At 42.1% G+C, this 17,454-nt stretch overlaps 1 protein-coding gene and 1 pseudogene across 1 annotated transcript in view; both read left to right on the forward strand.

The window, feature by feature from the left end:
• The first annotated feature begins 6,310 nt into the window (after positions 1–6,310).
• LOC118393602 (chromaffin granule amine transporter-like) overlaps positions 6,311–17,454 on the forward strand; it is a 39,438-nt gene continuing 28,294 nt past the window's right edge. Inside the window, exon 1 of the mRNA XM_052462641.1 lies at positions 6,311–6,337. The gene's annotated coding sequence lies outside the window, so the exon portion shown is untranslated. The remainder of the gene's footprint in view (positions 6,338–17,454) is intronic.
• On the forward strand, positions 10,462–17,280 carry LOC118394117 (chromaffin granule amine transporter-like; annotated as a pseudogene).

Raw genomic sequence — 17,454 nt, forward strand, 5'->3', positions numbered from 1 at the left:
TTTTGAGTAACGTTAACAGATTGATAATAACAATTGTTCATTTTGAGTTCAAGCACCAAAATCTAAATTTAAATAGCTGAATGTTAACTTGCTGAACACTGACAGCTGTAGCCTACTAGTTACCCCACATTAGCTAAACATTCATATATTGTAACATACGACACTGCACTGTATATGCGTGTATTGCTTGCACAGATGTAAACATAATGTTAGGCTAAATTGGGAGCCGATCTCTCTTATCAAAGGTATAACATTAACTTACACAAAGACAAGTTTCGTAAAAGTTGTTCAGGAAACCTAAATCCGATGCTAAACCTTAAAACGTACTTCAAATATGATGCTTTCGCCAATCGCTTTATGTTCTTCTTATTCTTATTCTTCTGTATCTTACAAACAACGTTAATATTCTCTATTCCTTGTCCTCGATTTGAAAATGTAAAAATAAATGCTTCTTTCAACAAGAGGTGAAACTAGATGTAAATCAGCATCAAACTTCCAGTAGCAAATTTCATTTTGAGGTGACACCCGGTGTGGCCAATCAGATGTCAGGGGGGTCCAGTGCCACCCCGGGCACCCCTCTGGCTCCGCCCCTGATCCTATATACAAAACATAGCTCAAGAGAAAGTGCAAGTGTCAGCTCTTATCATTCTTGCTGATTTATGTTCAGTAGCCATAAGTGAGAGATCAGGTGCTCATGTGGTCTCAGCTAAATAGAGTAGGCGATAACCTATGCATGGCAGGAAAAGCAGTTATCGTCCCACTCCTAAAGGGTAGGCTATTAAATGTAGCTAAAGTACAAGTATCTCCAACTTCATCTAGCCTATCGGCTGATATAGCCCAGGAATACATGTAGCCTAATATAATGGGATACGGGAGCCATGTTCCCTCTTATATCTTTTGGCACTGAGAAAATGTCAGATCTGCTGAGAGCAAACTTAAACCTTGTTAAATTTCTGTGCACCTTCTAGCATGAGTTTACTGAGAACACTGAGGCTGTACCCGCTTTCATTTATTGTTTTAACAGTGACCAAGTAGGCTACTGTTGCTATTGATCATAATGTAGGCCTACCAGAGTGGCTTACAGTTAAAAACCTACGGAACAAAAATAATTGCATAACATGTTAACATGGAAATAGCGGTTCTATCATTCAGCCTACAGTAACAGCCAATTTAGTGCTCAATGTAGGCCGACATTCCATGAGACTTTTGAAAAAAACATGCAGGCCTTCACATGAACCTTATTTATCCACTTGTCCTTCAGACAAGGAGGTGACTGGACATTTTGTTATGTTGTTTGATGCAAGAAACCACTTTACAAAATGAAAGGAATTAGTATTCCCTGCTATTATTACAGCGAATCAGACAAAGTATGCGATCGTCTGCCTATTGGCTGCTTAGCTTATTCAAGCTTGTATAAAGATACAACATTGCCGTTTTAAGACTTAATAAAGGCTCTTTACCTAACTTGCTTGATGGCTGGAAATGTACACTTTTGTGCTCTTGTAGGAAGCAACCACTCCCCCATTGCTGACTATAAATTATCTACCACTGGGCTAATAACTCATTAACTAGGAATATGAACAAATGTGCACACATGACTACATGCAGCTCTCCCTTTGATCTCAAATCAAGCGCATAATAATCACAACTGCTCATGCTGTAAAACAGTCCAGTGGCACAAATCCATATATGTCAATGGCCTATTTGCATATAGGCCTACTGCAGCTCTGATTGGTTATGGCACACTTGTATGTGTAGAGTATGGGTATGCGCTCTGCCTGCAACAAAATCTCTTGCATAGTTAGTTTTGCATACCAAGCCTGGCAAAGTTAGTTTTGGTATGCTTCATTGAATGTGGCTAATATTGAGCTAATTCGATGACAATTCCCACTGTAAAGGGAAACGTTGATAGTGTTAGCTAATTGGGAAAACTTTAAGTTAAGTTCAAGTTCTTGTGCTTCTCTGCAAGGAGTGATTTTTCTTCTGTGCTGGCTTTCCATATCATAAGACCATTACCCTGATTGTACCATTCCAAACATGCTCTCTCTCAATATAGATGGAAGGTGGAATACAATTACACAGGCTCCAATGCTAGTTGGATGTGCAAAACCCAGCTGTGAGATGCCCAGTGATGCATAACTCACAAACAAGCTAAATGCCTTTCATTCTCGATTTGAAGAAAAACAACACTGAGTCTTGCATGAAAGCCTCTTTTGTTCTGGACGATTGTGTGATTTCGCTCTCCGTGGCTGATGTGAGTAAAAGTTTTAAATAGGTTAACACTTGCAAGGCTGCAGATGGAATACCAGGGCCCGTTCTCAGAACATGCGCAGACCAGCTGGCAAGCAACTTCATGGACATTTTCAATCTCTCCCAGTCTATAATCCCAACATGTTTCATGCTGATCACCATTGTCCCTGTTCACAGGAACTCCAAGGTAACCTACCTAAATGACTATCGTCCCATAGCAATCACATCTGTAATTATGAAGTGCTTTGAAAGGCTGGTCATCAAACACATCAACACCATCATGCCAGAAACCCTGGACCCACTCCAATTCGCATACCGCACCAACAGATCCACAGATGATGCAATCTCAATTGCACTTCACCCTGCTTTCTCCCACCTGGAAAAGAGGGGATATAACTGTTTAAGAATGATGTTTGTAGACTACTCCTCTGCGTTCAACCACATACTTTTCTGATGACACGATTCAACTTGTCAGTGTGGTTCCAGGACAACAGCCTCTCAATATCAGTAAGACCAAAGAGCTAATTTTGAACTGCAGGAAAAATAAAGAAGAGCACGCCCCCTTCCACATCAACAGAGCTGGAGTGGAGTGGGTTGAGAGATTGAAGTTCCTTGGTGTCCACATCACTAAGGACTTAACATGGTCCACACATACCCAAACAGTTGTGAAGAGGGCACAATAGCGCCTCTTCCACCTCAGGAGTCTGAAAAGATTTGGCATGGGCCCTTGGATCCTCAAAAATGTATACAGCTGCACCATCAAGAGCATCTTGGGCCAAAGGTGTGCTGTGGAAATTCTACACAGGGGATACTTGAAGTCAATCTTAAATGAATCATTCTATATTAACAAGCAAGCTGGACAGGTCACAATCAAACTTAGATGCATATTGCATCGGTCTGAAGTGAGCTCCGCCAGGGCAGTCCCTTTAGTTCTCTTATATACTGCTTACAAAGACAAGTTATATTTGCATGATTTAGCTTATTCATTATTCATAATTAATTCATCATTAACGTTTGGTTCATGCATGTGACCGAGCAATACCTCACGAGGCTTCTTCTCACCAAGCTGAGACCTTGAAACTGAGATATACGTTTCGTTTTTAAAAGACGGTTATGGGCGTACTGCCAAAATTGCAGATACTGATAGCGAGGATTCTTCCCAGGCACGTTCAATCAGTCACTTGCATGAACACAGAAATGGTTATTAGAAAAGCACCCCAAAACGTTTTCCATCACAGGTGCTTCAACAAAGTACTGAGTAAAGGGTCTGAATAGTTATACAAATGTGATATATCTGTTTTAGAATTTTTATAAATTAGATAACATTTCTAAAAAACTGTTTTTGCTTTGTCATTATGGGACATTGTGTGTAGATTGATGAGGGTGAAAAACAATTTGATCCATTTTAGAATAAGGCTGTAACGTAACAAAATGTGGAAGAAGTCAAGGAGTCTGAATACTTTCCTACATAAGGGACCAGTATAACCCCTATCCTCCAAGTACAGACCAGTATAGCCCCCTACCCTCCAGGTATAGCCCCCTACCCTCCAGATATAGACCAGTATAGCCCCCTACCCTCCAGGTACAGACCAGTATAGCCCCATGCCCTCCAGGTACAAACCAGTATAGCCCCCTACCCTCAAGCAATACTTATATATGCCATTTGGACATTTCTTATGCCATTTGAACATGGTTCACTGACTTTTGGGTTCGGAAGCCAACTTCCTTTGATCATATATGGCAAATGGACAAACATAGGCCTTATGGACAAGCTCACATAAAATAAGACAAATCTATATACATACGCTTCCTACATAGGTATAATTGACAACAACAAAAATAGATTTTTGAAGATTTCACCCTTGAGCCCTGACTTTCTGATCATTTCCCATATAGAATCTTACAGTGGAGCGCACTCGCCCCCTTTGTGATTTTTGGTTTATTTCACCCGGCATTTGACATATTCCACTTGCAATATGTTTTTGACCAATTGCCACCCAATTGAGTGGTATTTGCGATTGTGTATATGGATCGTCCACTGCCAATAAGTAGCCATTCATTTTTGTCCATTTTATGGGGGTCTTCCCTTTCCGAATGCACTGTATATACACTCACTCACACACATTACACTGACACTGACACTCTCACACAAACCCACACACATTCACATACACTACATATGCACACACACATAACACACATGCATACCCATGCCATACACATGCATGCATGCATGCATGCACGCACGCACGCACACACACACACACGCACGCACGCACGCACGCACGCACGCACGCACGCACGCACGCACGCACGCACGCACGCACGCACGCACGCACACACACACACACACACACACACACACACACACACACACACACACACACACACACACACACACACACACACACACACACACACTTTCACAATCATATGCTGCTGATACTCTGTTCTTTATTTTACTTGTATTATTATCTATCCTGATGCCTAGTTATTTTACCTTGTCTTCATGTACATATCCACCTCAAATACCTTATTATTATCTATCCTGATGCCTAGTCACTTTACCCAACCTTTATGTACATATTTACCTCAAATACCTAGTAGTCTGCACAGTGATATGGTACTGGTACTTCCTGTATACAGCTTCATTTTTGTTCCTCTTGTGTTAGTTACTATTTGCATTTTTCTTATCTTATTTTCCCTCACAATAATTTGGGGAGGGGACTGTTTATCTGTCTCCGTCCATTATATGTTAGTTTGTTAGTACATGTATCACATGTGATATCTCTGTTAGCACAGGCACCGATTTTGATTCAACGAGGGTGAATGCTTCATTTTGCAATAGTAATACGGCATTTACAAAATTACTCTGATTGGCCAGATGGAGGCGCTATAACGAGGCGCTATAATGAGTGATTGAAGATGCAAACTTTTAAATTTCATGCCCCTCACCCCGCTTGGCCTAAAGTCATGAAATTCAGTACATCGGTCTCTATTCTCATGCATTTACTGATGTTGTTTACTGTTGCCTTGTTCTTTTAAAACTCTACTTTGTTGGGAAAGGCTCGTAAGCAAGCATTTTCCGGTAAACATGCTGTATTCTGAATAATACAATTAGATTTTTATTTTTCTCTTTCACTCTCTTTACATGATGTGTATACATGTGCACACAGGGAGAGTGAACATGCATTGGTCCAGGCTGTTTGATTCAGGTCTGCCTTTTTAAAAACCTACCCTCGAGCTAGTAGGAGATAGCACCTGCTCAGTTCCAGGTGAATTTCAGCTATCAAAACATAAGGGGAAAAGATAGAGAGGGGCCTGTACTCCCTACTCCAATAAAAGTCTACACACCACTAATTATACTAGCAGTAAGTACATTTCAAGCTGACAGAAATATAGCAACAGTACATGACTATCATTTATACAAAGCAAATAATTCAAGCTATAGAGGAGTTATCCCTCTTAGATTCACATGGTACTTTTAGAGGGGAGTGTGGATTTCAGAATTCATAAAATCCTACATGTTTTGATTGGACCAATTTTACCATTTGATAATATTACATTTGCATGTCAAGCAGTGAACAAACAGTGACTCCAGGTTTCCCAGCAGCAGGTTCGGAGGTGTACACAGTGAGAAGTGGATGTGCTGCCTTTTGTTAACAGTTTACAAGACTCTCCTCCTGGTACGCTGGCACAAACAGGCACCTGTTGACAGAGCCCATTGGACAAAGATGAAATGTAAACAGGCCTGATGAAAAGGTTGCTCCACAGTTTGAAAAGGGTCCATTTGGGTGAGATGGCAGATAAAGCTTATTGTGAACAACACCAGCCTTAGGTTATACAGCCCCTCACCCCTCTCAGTAAAGAGCAGCAGATGTAGATAATTGTTTTCCCTTGTGACACAGAGCGAGCTCAGACCAGGGAGTGTGTATGTGTGTGTTTGTGAGGTGGCTGTGTCTTATGTGAGGGGTAAGACGTAGAGTGGCTAACTTATGAAAAAAGGTTACAGCAGGACTTAAATAGAGCAACAGGAGGGTGAGTTGACCACTTGTACCCAATGTGGATCTGCAGGATGTATCTGAAGGTAAGACGTCTTGGCTCAGGTCAAATTGGACTTTAGGCCTCCCGAGTGGCGCAGCACTCTAAGGCACTGTATTGCTTAAGGCGCCACTACAGATCCGGGTTTGATCCCGGGCGGTGTCGCAGCCAGCTGCGCCCGTGAGATCCATGAGGCGAAGCACAATTGGCCCGGAGTCGTCCGGGTTAGGGGAGGGTTTGGCTGGCCGGGATGTCCTTGTCCCATTGCACTCTAGCTACTCCTGTGGTGGGCCGAGCACATGCACGCTGACACGGTCACCAGTTGTACTGTGTTTCCTCTGACGCAACTGGAGTTGCAGAGATGGGACAAGACTAACTACCAATTGGATATCACTAAAAAGTAAACAAAAAATGTTTAGACTCTAGGGATGCTCGATACTTTTCTATAGGCCTAATTCAAATTGATGAAGGATGAGGCTAATCAATCGTATAAATGTTCATTTTAGTTTGTTCTGTAATCATTAAAGGCACTCCAAATAATGAATGGAACCTGACTCAAACCTGAATTGTAATGTTACCCATTGCTTTGTTCCCACCAGTTATGCATGGTAACCAAAGGATATATGATGCGTCATAATAATGCCTGAAGGTAAGAGTAAGCTATATGCAAACCTGATGTTCAGAAATGATCAACTTAATGCATATTCACCTCTATTACTGGAAAGTATTGTGATTTTCATAGCAGATTGGTGTAACGTAATACGCTGGGAGTCAGGGGCAGGTGCAGAAGGTGAGTTTAATAATGAATCGAAGCAGATGAACAAAATGTGAGAAGCGTACAGAACGTGAGAGAAACAAATACTACCTAGTGACTGCTGTCAACTGAGGGCTAAATAAAGGGGGAGTAATCAAGGAGATAATGATGACCAGGTGTGCGTAATGATTGTTGCCAGGGCAGGTGGTTAGCAGACCGGTGACGCCGAGCGCTGGAGAGAGGGAGCGGGAGTAGGCGTGACAATTGGTGCTGTGTGTCCTGAGCCTTTTGCACACTTGTTGTTGACTAGCATGTTCTGTAAGGAGAAAGGACGGAGCTGTGCGATCAAACATATGTTTGAAATATGGACCAGTCCTTATTTACAGTTGAGCACCACGGCAGGCAAGCAGGCTACACTTGACCTTGATCAGAACAGAACACAGCAGGCAGGGCTCTGAGATGGCCCTGGAGGAAGTCTAATCCTATTGCTGAGAGACAAAAACACCATCCTCAGAGCCAAATGTCTCTTCAGAAATACCATGCCTGACCATCCAGGCACCAGCCACCAGCTCACTCCATTAGCTACCACAATTAAAGTAGCCCTGGCTGGGCATCCCAGCTTATTAAATTGAAACGGATGGTGCATTAGTGGTAGCTGCAGGTCAGGGAAAGGTAACATTAGAGGTAGTACACACAGAGATGAGACCCCTTCAGATCAGTTACTATTGCAGTTTTATATTTTGAGATGAAAAGAGTAAACCTGATGTACACTGTCATGACTGGCCTGTTCGGGTCAGGTTACCGTAGACCATAATCCTACAGCGATATCTCTCACACCCACCAGCGGGGGAGAGATCGAGAGTTATGGAGGTGGGGGGTTTCATTACACCTCCCACCCATTGTAAATCTTACGGCAGCAGACAAAATCCCCTTTGTCCTCTCAGTATGGAGGGATGGAATGTATGATGGGCCAATGGAGAATCTACCTCTGAACAGTAACATGCAATAAATGGACTTTGGGACAATATGTTTCGTGGTAGTAGTGACAATAGATGGAATATGAAATGATATGAGTGTCGTTTTTGTTATGTTATTAAAAGTTAAATGACGACGTTATAACGAAAACATTATAACCTGAAGAGTTTTCACACTATGTACTTGAGGTTTGCATACTGTACGTTGTGTGGAAAATGTCCAGATCAATTGTATTTGTAAAGATGTAATGTGAAGTTAGTTGTCTAAATTGGATCTGAGTAAAATCCAGACCTTGCATCGTAGCTAGTTACGACCAGAGACCTTGCCCTAAAGGTGGAAACGCCAATTTCTGACTCGAGGGTATAAAACACGTGAGTTCAGAGCTAATATAGCAGACTAAGCAACCACGAGCTCCAGACAATGTCCGAATTAGTTGTATACCCAAAATTCAACACAAGGTTGAAGAAGACAAAGGAACCTGAAGAGGGTTAAACCAAGGCCTCATACCTTTTAAAGGGTTAATATATTGTGCTATGATAAACTCTGTGTGTGTGTGTTAAAACCTGTTTTCGAGTGCTGTGCCCTTCAGACACTATCAGAAGACTTAAACCGCCTACAGTACGTTCATACTCCTCCTGTCTGGAACCCACCATGGTTATCTGAGGTTCTGAAAACACAAGGCTGCCGCAAGCCTGATGAAAACAGACACCTGTCAGAAGATGCTTGGACTCGTTCACCTTGTTATGACTCTATACTTGTGATGGAAGGTCAAGTTTCTGTCAACCCACCTCTGAGCTTTTAATTGCTGATAAGATGGTTGCTGCTGTCAGGGGGAGGTTAGATTTATTAAAATGTTGTTGTCAGGGAAACTCACGCAAGGAGGACTGGGAGAGGCTCTATGAGTTACAGGATGTCTTAGACATTTTGCAGAACCTGGGGAGAGCTATTATGTACTGTACTCTGTACCAACTTCTGCCTACAATTGTGTTACTAAAGGAGTATTATAATACTTAAACAAAGAGTCTGTGTTTTCCTTCCATTACTAATGTATGTTTGATAATTATACAGACCTGATCATCTGTTGAAGAAGTTGACCAACAAACATTTTTACAATCTATGCTACGGATGAGTAACTGTCTAAGAGAGTGAATTCAAGCAGGACCACCGGGTCACCACTCTCCAAGGAATCGTGTGTCTAAACTACTTTCATTCCCACACTGGAACCATCTACACGGCTGATTAGCCGTCCTCTGAAGAACCCTTTTCAGAGCAAGGACGAGGAAACATTCCACTAGGAGTAAGGACACTGACATCGTGAGGACAAACAGAGAGTTACACCTGGCAACCGAAGGTGTGCTGTCATCGGAGAAGTCAGAAGAAGAGGCACCCCATCAGAGACGTTCAAAACTTAATTACATCATTATATTCTGACCCATTAGAGTGGCAGTTCGGGGCAAGGTTAGGGTTCAAATAAGCATAGTTGACAAATGTACCCAAGTGCGGTTTTCTCTCGTGCACACTCTTTCTCTCTCTTTTGAAATCCACGTTTTGTAACACGTGTCATATTGTGTTGGCCCGCTAGGAACCTGTGTCATTGTACTAAGTTCTAATCAATAGCCTAGACTGTGTGTTTATGTATGTGTATCTTTTATTATCATTTTAGCTTGTTAGTAAATAAATGATCAACTCAATTGGTGTGGTATTGACTTATTTAGTGAGACTCGCGAATTAGTGAGATTCGCGAATTCCCGAATTATGCGACGTTCAGAATGAGACTGCAAAGGAAATTAATTAATTAGCAACGGTTGTAAAATCGATATTCTGATATTCTTTGAGTTAATTTGGAAAGTAGAAACTCAATAAAGCCAAAACCCTCCCATTGTGCACCAGGTTAATGAGTTAATAATTACCTGATTCATTTCATCACGTAATTATAAACCGTTAATCATTCAATGAGCAGCAGTCGTCACATTAATCAATACAACATTACGACGGCACTCTTAGAAAGAAATGTGCAATCTAGAACCTAAAAGGGTTCTTCAGCTGTCCCCATAGGAAAACCATTTTAATAAACCTTTTTGGTTCTAGGTAGAACTTTTTCTGGTTCCATGTAAAAAAACTTTCCACAGAGGGTTCTACATGGAACCCAAAATGGTTCTACCTGGAACCTGGAACCAAAAAAGCATGCTCCTATGGGGACAGCCAAAGAACCTTTTTGGAACCGTTTATTCTAAGAGTGTAGTTTGTGTGTAGTTAGTTTAGGACAAACTCAAATGTAGTGGTGTAACGATAATACAGACACAGTTGTGGAGACCATCTTGTGACTAAATTGGTGATCAAATGTTAATATTTTCAAATATGTTTTAATTATCAACATATCTGTTTCTTATCCAAAAAAGGGAACTGTTCTGTAGCTATTGTCCCAGGGAACGTGGAGAGCTATGTCGCTATTCAACCCCTTGGTGTGGGCGCGAGAGTTGCTACGACAGAGCAGAGGCTCCACCAGGTTGGTGCTGGTGGTCGTGTGTGTTGGGCTGCTACTGGATAACATGCTGCTTACTGTTGTCGGTGAGTCCAGACAACCCACACACACACACACGCACACACATACACACAAACTTTCAAATGTGCATGTAGTTGTGTACCTTAGATCGGGTAGTGATATTTGTATTGAAAAAGGCACGTCACCCATTTTAATATTTAGCTGCAGGGCCAACAATGCAGCTAGCGTGACCATAGCATTTGCCTTTACCTGGCCTGACATCTAGACCCCACAGAGAATAACTCTGGTTGACAGAGAGCAGCGTGACCACATTCCCCTTCATGGAGTAGATCCACTGTGCTTCCCCGGCACTGAGACAAAAGGGTTCCCTCCTTTCCTTTCGCCTGCCTTTTAAAGTGCACAGTCTCCCACAAACCCAAATGTGTCGTCTCTCCTCTCTCGCAGTGCCCATCATCCCAATGTTTTTATATGCCCTGCATCCCCCTACACAGGACACCTTCATCCAGCATGCAGAGGCTCTCTGAGGAGGGCTTCACATTGACCTCAGTCCACTCCTTCTACGACAACAATTCCTACAGCATCAGCTGCTCTGAGAGCAACCTGTCTGAGGCCCTCCTCTTCAACATCTCCAGAAACTCCAGCCAGGTGAAAGGCAGCACATGCCAGGAGGACAGTGCCTTGGACAAGGAGAATGTTCATGTGGGACTCCTCTTTGCCTCCAAGGCTCTGGTGCAGCTTCTGATCAATCCCTTCGTGGGTCCCCTGACCAACAGGTTCATGTTCTGGCTTCACAGCAAGTGTTTTTGTGTGTGTGACGAAATCACAGCTAGCTAGGACAGTGTTCAACTTCGCAATTATTGAAAATGATTAAATACAATTACACACTGGTTCTAATCATATCCTTATCTTTTCCCCCAAGAGTTGGACATCACATACCAATGTTTGCTGCCTTTATCATCATGTTTGTTTCAACAATAAGTAAGCGTGTCTGACACTGACACACACTTCTAACTTGTTACACACATTTGATAATGAGATATAATTGAGGTAGTGATCTCTAATATACATACCATGACTTTTTCACAACTCCAATTGCGTCATCTTTAGATTTGATTTTATCTTACCACAGTGCAGTCATGGTAACGGAGGTTGTGTCTGGTGGTTGTCAGTGTTTGCCTTTTCAGGTACATACGCCTTGTTGTTGTTTTGCTCGCTCTCTTCAGGGAATTGGTTCCTCTTTCTCCTCCGTGTTTTGTGTTTCACAAAAATATCCTAACTCCCCAGTGTTGTAATAGAATATGAACCATTTTGTCCGAGCATCTTAATGTCTAAGTGAAAAGCATGTCTTCTCCCGTAAGACTGGGAATGTTGGCCAGTGTGTACACAAGTCATGAGGAGAGAGGCGTAGCTATGGGGATCGCACTGGGTGGACTGGCCATGGGGGTTCTCGGTGAGTTTACTCCCCTTTTTTATTTTTTATTTTTTATTTGACCTTTATTTAACGAGGCAAATCAGTTAAGGGCAAATTCTTATTTACAATGACAGATTAACAAAAGGCGGGACGGGGGCCTGAGATTTTAGATAAAAAATAAATACAATACAAATATAGGACAAAGCACACATTACAACAAGAGAGACAACACAACACTACATACAGAGAGACCTAAGACAACAACATAGCAAGGCAGCAACACATGACAACACAGCATGGTAGCAACACAACATGGTAGCAGCACAAAATGTGGTACAAACATTATTGGGCACAGACAACAGCACAAAGGGCAAGAAGTTAGAGACAACAGTGTAACGGTGTGAAATACTGCCAGAAAGGCTTAGATTAAGAAAGGAGCAGATCCTGGTGGTCCTGTGTGGCTCAGTTGGTAGAGCATGGCACTTGTAAGTTGTGCGGTCAATTCCCACTGTGGCCACCCATACAAAATTGTACTGTATGCACACATTACTGTAAGATGCTTTGGATAAAAACATCTGCTAAATAGCAAATGGTTACGATGAAACGTGTCTTACGCTAACACATGCCAATGTGAAATCATCATGTGGAATACATGTATAATCAATGACTTTTTCTTGAAAATGTCTTTGACAGTAGGAGCGCCATTTGGCAGTGTGATGTATACATTTGTGGGGAAGACTGCTCCTTTCTTGATCTTGGCCTTTCTGGCAATATTTCAGTATTTCCGTTTATCTGTTACACTTTACATTACAGTGACCTTATTACAGTGTAATTATTCCTGTAATTACAGTGTAAGAAGTATTGTAATTACTCAGTGCAGTGTAATAATGAGCAATAACAATTAGCATTACACTTGTACAGTAAAGTCTGTACATATAATGTACTTTGCATTACTTAGGCTTAGGGTCAGGCCAACGTTAGGGTTATGGTTAGGTACAGTTTAATATGGGAAATTACTATACTTGTTGTTACACTGTAATTACATGATACACAGTAATAAGAACACTGTAATGTCAAGTGTTACCAGATTATCTGTTGTGGCTACCAGTCAGAATGAACAGTTTAGACAGGCAAGCTGTTTGTATTGTTCGGAGAGGACAAGGTATATTCTAGGAATGTTCCTTAATGCCAACTGAACTGACTCTCTAAACACACAGCGTTACATCTCTGCCATCAAAGATTTCACCACATGTGAGTATACTTTTCACCTTTTCTTTCAAGATAAAAGATTTAAAAAATAAATGTAACCCAGCCACAAAATGAACATAACTGACTTGATCAAATCAAAGAATGGGGCTTTATCTCAATTCATCTTTCCTTGAGTCTTCAAATGCTATCTCCCACCTCTTTCACAAAACCATTAGAGAAGAAGGCCTGGGGAGGGACTTTGGACCTTCTCTTCCAATACTATAGAGTAGAAGGCGAGGAGCTAGGATGTGAGGAACCGCGGAAATACAAATTCGGATTGAGCCAGAGTGTGTACGAATCAGTGTCGTTTAAGATGCACCGAACAGAAGCCATCATTGCATTAAATTACACGTTGTCTTATTTTATAATGTTGACATTTCAGAGGTCTCCTCCCTCACGCTAGAAAAACAAGACATTTTTCCTGTCTCCAGCTTAACATTTCACATTAACTTACAGAGTGTGGAGGGCACTCCTTTGCTGACCCTACTGAAGGACCCCTACATTCTCATTTGTGCAGGTGAGTCTGGGACTTGACTGTCAGAATAACAAACCAAAGAGTAAGGCTAAACACAGAGGAAATGTCCCTAATGTCAATCTATTCCCTATTAGTGCATTACTTTTGACCAGCTCCTATGGGTGAAGTAGTGCACTAAATGGGGATTACATTGCCATTTGGGATGCAGGCATAGTCGTGAAACACAAGTGAGCTGACCTTGGTGCTTTGGTTTCAGGCTCTCTGTGCTTCGCCAACATGGGAGTTGCCATTCTGGAGCCCACACTTCCCATCTGGATGATGCAGACCATGTGCTCTCCCAAATGACTGCTTGGTACGTTTTTGCATCACGTTTTTTTTCTTTCCAGTAAATCCTATGGATTAAATAGTCCTTCCTTTGTTTGACAGTGTTTTGCATTTGATTTGTAGGTATGGCTTTCCTACCAGCAAGCATTTCTTACCTTATTGGCACCAATTTAACAAAACGTGAAGGTAGGTTTTCATTGATCCTCTCCTGGTTACTTCTATTTGTTCCTATCTATCAATTATCAATATATAAAAGTCTAGTCACTCAGAAAATAAGTTCTCATGTAAGCCTATGGGGGTTGTGTGAATCAGTGTTAGTGTCTGTGTGAATGTGTGTGTGCAGGGGCAGACTGCCCGAAATGCTGGATGTACTGGTCAATTTTTTGCCCAGTGGTTCTGTCTAACTTGTTATTTTTGCGCAAAATGATCATTATCTGGTCCCATTCCTCCTCTGTGTGTGTGTGTGTGAGAGAGAGTTGTTGATGATTCCCATCAAGGAGGAGGTATTTTTCTCTCATCAGGTGGCTGTGCTCCATGTTTGAGATGTATATTGTTTGCATCAGTCTTACAGTCACCCGTGACTATTATTTCCTATGCACACTTTTGGCTCTGCAAGATCACAGAGAGCCTGAAACCAAAGCACCAAGGTCAGCTCACTTGAAGAATCATCATATTTCTTGTCCTATAGGTTCATTATGCAAACAACATCTATGGTCTTATTGGTCCAAATATAGGCCTGGGGTTTGTTATTGGTGGGTGCCGATGTGTTATATAGAAACACATATGAATGATGGTCTGAAGCATCAGAGAGACAGACAGACAGATATAAATATAGCCACGGCCCAGCCCAAGTGTTGACCCAAGATCAGCGTCCAGGGGCAACTTAATCCTACTTTGTAGTGGATATTGTCTGCTATAGAAGTACAGTGGTCTCATGATGACTGCAAGCCAGGGGTTGAGACACATACACCTTATGGGAGTTGCCTGCAAGACCCATGTATTGTGCTGAAAAATAAACCAAAATGGTGGCCTCTGTGGGTCTGAGTGGATACTGCGCCCCCGGCTGGCTATAGGAGTGAGTGGCTTATGTCATGTTTAATTAACAGAGGGAAGTTCTTCGACTTTGCAACACTGCTCAATATGGACCTTATTTATACGTTATTATAACCATGTAAACCCAGTGAAAACAGAGAACATCAAAGTGACTTCTGTTTCCTTTATCTCACCCGCCATAACATGCCCACACTAACCTAGAGGACTTTTCAGATGGGTGGCGGTGCGGGCTACAACACACAGTTCATGCAACACCCGGGCCCCCGAGGTCCCCCTGGCACGTCCCCGGCAGGGATGGGTCCTGCTCGTTTTCCGTCAATGGGGCGCCGTACAACTGTCAATGGGGCCCTTCAGGGCCAGAGGATGCCCCAACACCCAGGCTACCCCAGGGCTCAGCAGGGACACACTAGGCCGCAGCAGGGACTCAAATGCCCATACAATGCTGAAGTGAGTCTCCCTCAGCGAATGACTTCACATATTTTCTAATGCAAACCATTTGTAGACTGACAGCCATAAGTTTAAAATATACCGTGTGAATTATAATACTATGTTAACACCTACGTACATTTTATTTATTTTACTAAGCTTGAGCTTTATATTGAGTTTGACGTAATGTCGTTTTTTGTTAGTGTCCAACATATCTGTCGAACCCCTATTCCTGTCTGTCTGTTGCACAGCCTGCTGGGCTGTACTGTTTTCACACCCCTCCTCCTATGTGTGTGTATGCCCTGGCTGGCTACTGTAATAATACCCAAATTAGAGTCCAGAGTACAAACCAGTGCTGTGCGATTTGTCTTTCCGTCGGAGCAGTTCAACGGACAATGAACTAGAGTTTACAAGAGTTTACAACATCTTCAACCAGGCTGCAGTCAATGGGAGACAGAGTGAGATAACTCATTCCACTTTCATTATATTTAGGTGTGACATGGTCCCAGATCTGTTTGTGCCGTCTTGCCAATGGCTGTAGGAGTTGGAAAGACGGCACAAACAGATTTGGGACAAGGCTTCTCTTTGTGTGTAGAGATGTAAACCTACGTTGCCTCTGAATGCCAAAATCTCAAAGCAAAACACATTGATAGTATTTTTTGTCCTCCAAGTACAGCAACCTAACCCTGCTCTCATTTTCTTTGTGTTCCAGCCCGGGCAGGGTGATGCCTGGTTATCCAAGCTCTCCCCTTCTTGGAAACCCCACCCCTCCCATAACCCCAGGCAGTGTGATGTCGCATGGCCATGACGTCAAGCCCACTTTCCTGCCTGACATCAAGCCAAACACGAACTCCCTACCCCCACCACTCCCCACAGGTAAACCCAAACATGACACACACACGTGCACACACTAGTGGTGTGTTTTCACCAAACTCACTTGTTGCAGATAAAAATCAGTGTGTGATGACATAGTGCACACAAAATGTACCTTCTCACACCATTTTAATTATTCTAATGTTGAGTTTCCATCACATTTCCAACTCTACCAATAGTTTTGTCACAACATCTGTTATATTAAATACCACATGTGCCTACTCTGGTCTTGGCACATGCACTCTAGCCAACATCTCGCAAATACAGGCCAATGGCTAGAAGTGATCCAGCTGTTGTTGAATTAATGTCAGATTTGCTTTTTGTAGCAGGTTGGGAGAATCTATGCAGAAGGTTAGCAGAATGAACATAGCATAATTAGGTTAAGGTTAGGAAAAATGGTTGGGGTTAGCTAAAATGCAAAAACAAAAACGGAAGCCCTTATAAGCCATGACTCAGATACAGTGCGGGTAAACTAGTCTATATGATGAGATTATGGATCAGAGCAAGATTTTTTTTTTTTTTTCAAAACAGCAGTCTAGCATTGATTATTATTATACCAGAATAAGACCCTCAACATTTATTGGAAAGGAGCATACCATGCACTTTCACCACCCTGTGAAGTTCATCATCATTTATTTAATCTGTTGCCTAATGGCCTAAATGGCATTGTTTCCTGAGTTGAAGTGGGAGGACCACACACCATGTCATCACGTGACTTAATCCTACTTCAAATTATTGTTATTATATCAATATTTCTATCAATATAGATTCTGTAAATGGAACAAACCGGTAAAATATTTAAATGTTCTAGTGAGGAGCTCAGAAAAGTACGTCCTCACATGGTGCCGCTCCACACCCTCCCCGTACATGGCTTTTAATCTTCTTCCCATTAAACTTTTCCATTTACAGAATCTTCCCTTGCTGACCCTGGCTACAACAAGATATGAGCAATCTACCATTTAAAATTAACCGGGCTAGTTTAACTTCATCTATCTCTTTCTCTGTGGCATTGGTTAGTCGGATAGGGTGTAAGTGAGGCCCTGTGGTCTCATCAACTACCAACACAACTTTCCACTCTGACACATTATTACACTTGCTTCCTAACTTGACCCTCTTTTTGC

This window comes from Oncorhynchus keta, chromosome 14, assembly GCF_023373465.1.
Source record: "Oncorhynchus keta strain PuntledgeMale-10-30-2019 chromosome 14, Oket_V2, whole genome shotgun sequence".
Lineage (NCBI taxonomy): Eukaryota > Metazoa > Chordata > Actinopteri > Salmoniformes > Salmonidae > Oncorhynchus > Oncorhynchus keta.